The 8,660-nt window shown below is 52.4% G+C and overlaps 1 protein-coding gene across 4 annotated transcripts in view; it reads left to right on the top strand.

Moving 5' to 3' along the window:
- Positions 1 to 378: 378 nt before the first annotated feature.
- DLGAP3 (DLG associated protein 3) overlaps positions 379 to 8,660 on the top strand; it is a 66,134-nt gene continuing 57,852 nt past the window's right edge. The window contains exons 1-2 of one of the 4 annotated variants that reach the window (XM_037734715.1): positions 4,186 to 4,334; positions 4,568 to 4,676. The gene's annotated coding sequence lies outside the window, so the exon portion shown is untranslated. Of the gene's footprint in view, positions 587 to 4,185; positions 4,335 to 4,378; positions 4,677 to 8,660 lie in introns of those variants that run through there. The other 3 variants (XM_037734716.1, XM_017518033.2, XM_017518034.2) reach the window with 3 other exon arrangements.

Raw genomic sequence — 8,660 nt, forward strand, 5'->3', positions numbered from 1 at the left:
TGAGGCTGAGCCGGTCCCCGGCCGCCCGCCCGCCGCCGCGCTTGGGTCCCCTGTGCCCAGGTCGGCTGTGCGTGGTGGTGACACTTTAGGTGCCTGTTCCTGGGTCCCCGGGGAGGGGGGATCTCATTGGTGCCCCCAGTCTGGGCGCCCCCAGCGCCGTCGTTCTGCGAGGTGGGCGCTCCTCGGGGACCCAGGCAGCCGCCCGCGGGCGGCAACCTCGGCCCTCCTGGGTCCGCGCGGGGGCGGGGAGCTCGGTCCCCCTCCCTCTTCCTCTCCCTCTCGCTGCTCGGCCGCCTTGCGCGGGGGCGGGGGCGGGGGCGGGGGCGGAGCGCGCGGGCGGGATCCCCCCGCCTCCCCTTCCCGGTCCCCGGGAAATCCAGCCTCCGTGGCTTGGCCGCCTCCCGCTCCCGCGCCCGCTGCCGCTCGGCGCTCGCTCTGGGCTCCGCAGCCGGCGCGGCCCCTCCGCTGGGGGCTCCGCAGTGCCGGGCCCGGGTCCCTGCCCACCCACCCGCCCGCCCAACGCCGCAGCGCCCCCGGCCCGGGCCGCCGGCATCATGTAACCCGGCCGGAGCCCGAGCCGGGCCAGGTAAGCCGCGGGGAGAAGAGGGGACGGGGCCGCGCTCGCGGCGCCCTCTGCAGCGCCCCCCAGGCTCCGCCGGGCTGCGGCCCCGGCGCCGCCCACGCCTCGGGCTCGGGCGGCCTCGGCTAGCAGCCCCGGGAGGGGGGAGGGGCTGGGCCTCCTCGGCCGCCCCCGCCCTCGCCCCGGCCTAGCTGCCGGCGGGCCCGACCCAAGGGGCGGGCGGGGGACCACGCGGACGGCGGACCCACTCTGCCTGTCAGGGCCGCCGGGACCCGCTAGCCCCGGCCCAGCCCTCGCCCGGCTGGAGGCTCTGGTCTGGGAGGGAGTAGCCCGCTGGTTGTGGGGGGAAGTCGTGGTGTTGGGGAGATCCGGAGAGAAGTTTCCTCTGCAGGTGTGTGAATGTGAATGCGTGTCCCTGTATGTCTGTGCCGAGTGTGACACTGTGTGGGTCTGTGGGTGATTGTGTGTGCCGGTGAGTGTATGCAGTGTGTGTGTGCGTGTGTCACTGTGGGCGAGACTGTGTTTGCATGTAAGGGGGTGTATGCAGCGTGAGTGTGAAGGGTGGTACTGTGTATGTATCTGTGGACATGTGAGTGAATGAGCGTGTGTTGTCTCCGAATGTGCCTGTGTGTGTCTCTGTGAGTGTGTGTGTGAATGGATGTGTGTGCCGGTGTGACTGTCTCTGTGAGTGGGTCCCGGTATCTGCCCTGTGTGACTGTGTGTGTGTGTGTGTGTGTGTGTGTGTGCGCGCGCGCGGGCGCGCGCGCGCTGGCTGTGTGAGACAGAGTGTATCTGAGCACGGTTCACTCTGAATCACCCACACCTGTGCTTTGTCTCCCCCTGCAATTCCCCCATTCCTGGTGGGACATGGGACAGGGAGATGAGACGTTTCCGAGGTTAGATCATCCCCCCTTGTCAGGGGACCCCTGACCCTTGATTCAGGCAAGAGCTTGGTGGCACTCCCCACCTTGGTCTCCACCTTCACCTACCTCAGGGGGTGCCCTCTGGGATGCTGCTGGTCTTGTCCTTCCGGCACACTGAGGCCCTTGGTGGGTGGGAGGGGGGACCTGGGGTGAGTTGGAGTATGTACTTGTGTATGCTGCTTCTCTTTTTGGTGACCTGGGAACTTGTGTCATCTCAGTAATGCTTCACCCACCGAAGGCCTTTTAGAGCTAGGAGCTGAGGAGGCCAGGTGGAAGCGTCTGCCCTGTTAGTCATCAGAGCAGGTGGCACTTTCCCAGACTTCCAAGTCCCAAACCTTCAAGTTCTGGGCCATTGGTTCAGTCCACTGGCTCCGGGTGGGTCCCTACTAAGCTCTTTGAAGTAATAATAATAAAATAATGTCCTCATATTAGTTCAGGGCTTTTGAAAATGCTGTCCTCTGAACTTTATTTCCCCAACAGCCTTAGGAAGCAGGCAGGACAGGTATCATGTTAAGCCATTTGAAATTGTTAATATTCAACTGTTTATATTCAACGTACAAAAACAGCAATTTCCCATGGTTCAACCAAATATAATGCCGATTTACAGATGAGGATGTTGAGGCTTGAGAAAGGAATTGCATTTCCCACAACCACACACTGCTAGTCAGCGGTACAGAGAGACTTCAGCCCAGGTCTTTCAGTGACCCAAAGAACTGGGCTGGGCCAAGGTTAGAGAGTGGTGCTTTTGGTGTGCTCTCTGTGACCCTGGGGGCACTGTCCTCTCCTTCTTTGAAGTATTCCCTGAATGCTGGGGCTACTTCTGCACCCAGCTACCAGTGCCTAAAAGAGAGAGGAGGGGAGAAAAGAGGAGGAGAGGGGAGGGAGAGGCTTCGTGAGTTGGCAGTGAATCAGGGTCTAAAAAGGGAGCTGGGAGGGCTGGGGTGGCAGGTGTTTCTAAAAGGAACATGAACATAGGATGAACAGCCTCAGATGCAGCCCCTGCATCTCCCACCCGCCACTGCCCCACTGATCCGGCAGGCAGTGCCCACTGCATTTTGTGCCAGGGGGCTCACATCCAAGTAGTGAGCTTGTATGTAACTACAGAATGATGGCCAGGAAAGGAATCTTAGAATTGATTTGGTCCAACCTCTTCATTACAGACTGGGGACTCTGAAGCCCAGAGAAGGGAGGGGACTTGCCCAAGGTCACACAACAAATTTGCGGGTTCCTAGGCTAATCTTAGACCAGGAACTTTGCAGTCCTCCATGTTGCCTTCTATTCCTGAACTCTCCCCACCCCCATCAGAGCTGAGTACTGGGGATTTTGGAAAAGAAATGAAGACTCGAAAAGCCTAAGGCTGTACATCTTTCAACCTGGGACTCCTTGCCAAAGAGAGGGCACTACAGATGTCGCTGGGGATGGGGATTCCTAGCCACACCCACCACCGAGGTAGGCCCTGGGCTTGTCTTGATTCCTGCTGGTGAGGGGCTGGAACTGCTGCCGGCCAGACTCCCAGACTTTCTTGTGTCAGTCCCTGCTTTCAGCGGCTGCCTGACACCTAACATCATCTCTTCCAGCTGATGTTGGGGCTCGAGCTGGCTAAGTTCGTTTTCCTTCATCCTACGCAGTTTCCAGTGCATTTCGTCTCTAGCTGGATGGACCCTTCCTTACCTTATTGGGCTCCTAAGGGGTAGAGAAACTTCTGAGGTCTGTCTGATTTAGGAAGAGTCTGTAGTTACCCCCAAACCCTTTCTAATGAAATCTTCCAGAAGTGTAGGACAAATGATAAAGGGATTGCCCCCATTTTACAGGTGGGGAGACTGAAATTCAGCAAGGGGCCCCGTATTTGGTTGTTTTTAGTTGTTTTGGGGTGAGGTGTTGAAGGGAGCAAATGACAACAAAAGCTTATGCCTAGAGGAGCTTCCAAAGACCCCTTCTGGTCTTACCATCCCCACGGTCAGGAAACCTTCCCAGATTCTGATTTCATTCCCACTTGGTAGAGTCAAAGCTTTGTCACTCAGTGGGGGTTGGAAAAACAGCTGTGTACCCTCCACTATGCAAGCATTATGTCTTGATTCCCTCTTTATCCACCCCCCGCCCCAGTCTGAAGGCTGCTGGCTCAGCAGGCCTCCTGCCGTCTGGGGAGTCTGGGTTTGAGCTGGGGTAAGGCAGTGGCACCATCGTTATGGTAACGAGCTGCCAGCTCATCGTTGCTAATAACTTGTCAGGCCTCTGAGCTCCATGCAGCATCTCTTCATACCAGCTCTTCTTCCCATGTCACAGACAGAAAAAGTGAGGCTTTGAGGGAGGGGTCTGGGAATAAGGGAGTTTGGAGAAGTGGATGGCCTTGTCCCTGGGATTGTAGCTGGAGAGCTGGGGGGAGGTTGTTTGGAGCTGGTTTACACATATGGTTACATAGGCTTGCATATGATTGCATGGGCTGTTTACATGTGAAAACACTCAGAACATGCTTGAATAAACTTATACATGCTAGCTGACATGTTCATGTGTTTTTAAACAGCAGCCAGCCCACAGGCAAACATGCTTCCAAGCATCACAACATGCTTGTGCCTGAATATCGTCTTTACCATCTGCACATAAGGCACCCAAGAAATCTGGGTTTGTGGGGGTGTCCAGGTATGTGGGTGGGGATCTGATCTTTTTCTGATGCAGCTTCAAAGTGTCTTGTTAACAAAGGGACAGAATGGTCCCAGGGTTCCTTCTTCTTCCTTTCAGTTAAGAGCTCAAGAGTGGAAGTGGGCTGGGGATGGTGTCGGGGGCCCAAGCTCTTAGCTCCCAAAGGCCCCTGCCTCTATGCCCTTTGAGCTCAGGTAGCCTCTGCCCCCCTCACTCTCTGTTCTTTCACATCCTCTCTTCCTGTGTGTAAATATTAAAGAGCTGAGCCTGCAGGGCTGATGTAGACATGGGGAGAGAATGAAATTAAAAAGGATTCCCTCGCCCCCATCTTGACACCCCCGCCCCGCAGTCCCTCGCTCCTGCTTCTTCCCCTCTCCCCTCTCCCCTCCCCTCACTCAGTGCTTCCACATGTCTCTCCTCCCCCCAGTCCAGATGGGAGCTGGCTCCTTCAGAAAGGGGGCTCAGAACAGGGTGTGGGGAGCTACCTCTCTCTGCCTCCCCCCACCACATCTGCCTGCAGGGCTGGGAGCCCCCACGTGAGTATTTCTCTTATCTTCGGGGTGGTGGTTAAGAAGGAAAGTGGTTTTTAGAACCAGCTGTGAGTGGCGTTGAGAGGCTCTGGGCTGAAGAAAGGTGGGTGGGGTCCTCTCTCTAGGCTCCTTCAGGGAAGCCCCGTGTCTGGGTTTCTTTTCTCTCTTGGGACATAGAGGGAAGGTGGGGTGGAGTTTGTCAGGTGCCCCCGGTGGATGGGAGCGACAGTGGGAGGGGCGGGGGAGAGGGGCTTCTGTTCTAAAGAGGGTGTGTGGCGAGGTAAGCCTGTTTCTTCCTGGCATCCTGGGTTTCTGGTTACCGGGGCCCGGGAATGTAGCTGGGAACTGTCCCGGGTGCTGAATAGGACTCGGCGGGGATTTGTTCTTTCAGAGCTGTCCCTAGTGCTGAATGGGGCTTCGTTTGGTCCCGATGGTGGAAAGGCGGTGGGCAGTGGGGAGGGCTCACTAGAAAAATTCTCCCAGATGACCCATTTTCTAAGGGCAGGGTCCCTGGATCGAAATATGAATTTGTGGTTCTTCCTATGGTTTAGGTATCACAGTTGTTAGTGGTGTTTAGGAACCCTTCCCTCAAGGGGTCCCTCTCCCTTTTTGTTTCAGTTCCCCCTCTCCTTTCAAAACCATCCTACTGTTAGTGTAGGGGTAGAGGTGGAGAATAATATTGTGCCTGTGAGATCTCATCTCCTGGGAATGCTTTTTAGTGCAACAAGCTCAGAGGTATTGATACCAGCCTTTTACCTACTGGGTCCCAGAAGTTCAGGCTCAAGGTGGTTCTGGATTAGGAGAGCTTGGATCTTTCTGGTTAAGTGTAAGGTGGTTAGAGCTCACGAGTTCAGGATAACTTGATTGACCACTTGATATTCCCTTGCCCATCATACTTTGGGATTTTGGACAGGGGACACTGAAATATTCTGCAAGCCTGTCTTGTGTTCTGCCCATTTCCAAACCTAGCTCAGAGCAGCATTTGGAAGAGAGACTTTTGTTGGGGAGGAAGATTTTTAAGCAAATGATTCAAGGAGTGGGTGGGGTTGTTCAGTGCCATGGAGAAGAGAAGGAGGAGGCTACTGGAGACAGGGCAGTGGGAAAAGAGGAAGATCTGGGGGAGTAAAAAAATATTCAAATGGAGGGATGAGGTCTGGGCTTCAGTCTTTAGTTCTCTTGGATGTCTTTATGGCTTAGAGTCAGGGTCATTTCAAGTACCTGTATTCTTATGGATTGTCTTTGTAATCAAGAAGGGAATAGAGCAAGAGTTATTTCTCAAGGTCCCGTCCCTTGTCATCCCAGGGGATGAGAGCCAAATGTCAGGACATGCAGATGAGTCTGTGGGGTAATAACAGGCAGGAGGGGTTGATGGTGGTTTCACCTCCCATCCCCAAGAGCACAATCAGATATTCAAATGGGATCCTTCCTGTGGGGAGAGGAATGAGACAGTTTGCAGATAATCCTGGGCAAAAATTGGGTGTGGCAGGGAGTTCAAGAAAAGGGAGAGGTATCTAGGGACCTCAAACTGAACCAGTTATCCCTTCCCAGATGTGACTTCTAGTTCATAAGGAGCCCCTCACCCATCATGTTTTTGATGTAACTCATCAAGATGATTCCTGCCTTCTCTAGCTGCTTGGGAGGAGCTGAGTTTTCCTATGCTGTGGGTGCTGGGAGGTGGTGGGTGTGGGTGTGGGTGCCTGTTTGGGGAGGGGAGGTGTTTGTGCTCCACTCGGCTCCCTTGGTTACATAACAGCTTTGATAAGACTTTACTTTGGAGCTGCTGCTACTGCCTGAAGCAGTCACCCCTCCACCCCCACATGAAATGCTAGATGTCCACCCCCTTTTCCCTGGCCCCTTGGAGAGTCCTGCTCTTCCTGCTCTTCCTGATCCACTGTTCCAGCAGCTGCTTCCCTGCCAGGAGGTGTCTGCAGCTTGCCTCCCTGCTCCCTTCCAAGCTCCTGTTTTTAAAATACTTGCTTCTTTTGTTATTTGAGCCTAGTTTACCCCCTTTACATTTTTAAGCCTCCCGGTCTACCCTCTCCCTTGGCAGGGCCCACAGGCTGGGAAGGGAGGGGTTCACTGAACATGAAGCTGCCCTCTAGGGAAGAAAAGAGGTATCCTCGGAGGTTTTAGTACCCACAGTTAATTTCCTTACTGTTTCTTCCTCTGCCCCAATAACTGTTTTGGAGTTTGAGAGTGTTATGCCTTGAGGTAATGGGGGGAAGGACTTTGGCCTTGATACTTTCTCTTTCTTTTCTTTCATTCTTTCTTTTTTAGAGTTAAGGGGTTGCATATCTGAGGGGATTGTCTCCTGGGTTTGAAGAGGTACACCTACTTTATTGTTACTCCTACCCAGGTTTTCTGAGAAAATATTCGTTTCTCTAGGCATGGGATGAGGGAGTGACAGAGCCCTTTTTAAAAAATGACATTTTTTCCCCCTGAGAGTGGGTGGGAATGGGATGTGTCCAGGAGTGGGTATATCCCATTGATAACAGGACCAGCTTTGCAAATAGAGAAGTGGGAGACTAGCAAGAGGAAAGAGCAAATGCAAACTTGTAATGTACTTGAAGAGAATATGAACTTTGTGGACAGGATAGAAGCCAGGGGGGGGGCTGGATATCTCCACAGGACCTGGGACTGCAGTACACATGCATGTGTATTTCTGCCTGTGAGTGGGTATATGACTATGTATATGCACATAAGTATGTGTCAGTATGCTGTGTATATATGTGTATAAGCACATTTATTTATATAAGTGTGGATGTGTATGTATGTATGTGTGTATGACTATGTATGCATTCATGGATATATGTCAACGTGAAGGAAATTACTGAATTAAACCTGTGTGTGTTTGGGTGTGTGGTGTGCTTACCCAGTAATGCATATATGTGAGTGTAAGCGTGCATGTGAGCATGTATGTGGGGCATGCATATACATACCATATTAACCACATATGAATATATGTACTCAAGTTGAGTGAAACGTGAATAAATTTAAGAAAGAGAGAGAGAGACAGATTCTCACCAAATGTTGGGCTACCCAAAAGTGTTTTCCCATTGGCTTGAACTGGATCAACCTGCTACCTGGAGCTCTTCTCAAGAAAGTAGGCTCCCTGAAGTCTCTCAAATTCTCATGTCCTTGAGAGCCAACTGTTCTCCATCATTTGAAAGGAGTTTACAGAGGGAAAACCTAGAAGTACTTGGGGCTAGCTGAGTAAGAAATCCAGGCTCCAGGCTGTTCAGTTGCTGTGGTGCTCAGGGCTGTATGTGGGGAAAGAGGATGGGGGCTTTAACATTAACATTGCTGTAGAGGTTTCAAAATTCAACAAGTTGGGCTTAGTGGATGAAAGGGGTAATGAGTAAAAGGGGGGCCCAAGTGCATGCATAAGCCTCATACATATGAGACGTGGCAATACACATGTACAGGTATATTTGTATATTAATTTCTGTGCCATCATATGCATATATCAACATAGGTGCACTTTCTAACATGTACATACATTAACAAATCTACAGGAATGTCTATACCAACATGGGGATTTGTCAGCATGCACATACATGCTAACACATATACATGTGAACATAATATAAAGAAATATGTGGGCATATGCTAACACTTGTCTGATTACAACCCATGGCCATATATATGTGCATCTCACTCATCCAGGTTAACAGTAACCTGCAAACATACTCTTCCCCATCACACATCCCTCACCCAATGCAGCCATTCATTCAACCAGTGTTTATTTTATGCCTCTAATGTGCCACATGTGTCGGGCACTAGGGATGGTCCTTGACTCAGATAACTTGCAATCTTGAGAGGGTGAAGGACATGGAACCAAATAAGGAGAGGGTTAAGGAAGGTAGACACACATAAGTGTTCATTGGAGGGAGTGGGGTCCTGAAGAGAGGTAGGTTGGCTCTGGAGTGGGGAAGGGAAAGGTTTGGTAAAGGATCCATAGAAGGGGAAGCTCTTTTTTTTTTTTTTTTT

The sequence above is a fragment of the Cebus imitator genome, unplaced genomic scaffold (genome assembly GCF_001604975.1).
Source record: "Cebus imitator isolate Cc_AM_T3 unplaced genomic scaffold, Cebus_imitator-1.0 Scaffold657, whole genome shotgun sequence".
NCBI lineage: Eukaryota > Metazoa > Chordata > Mammalia > Primates > Cebidae > Cebus > Cebus imitator.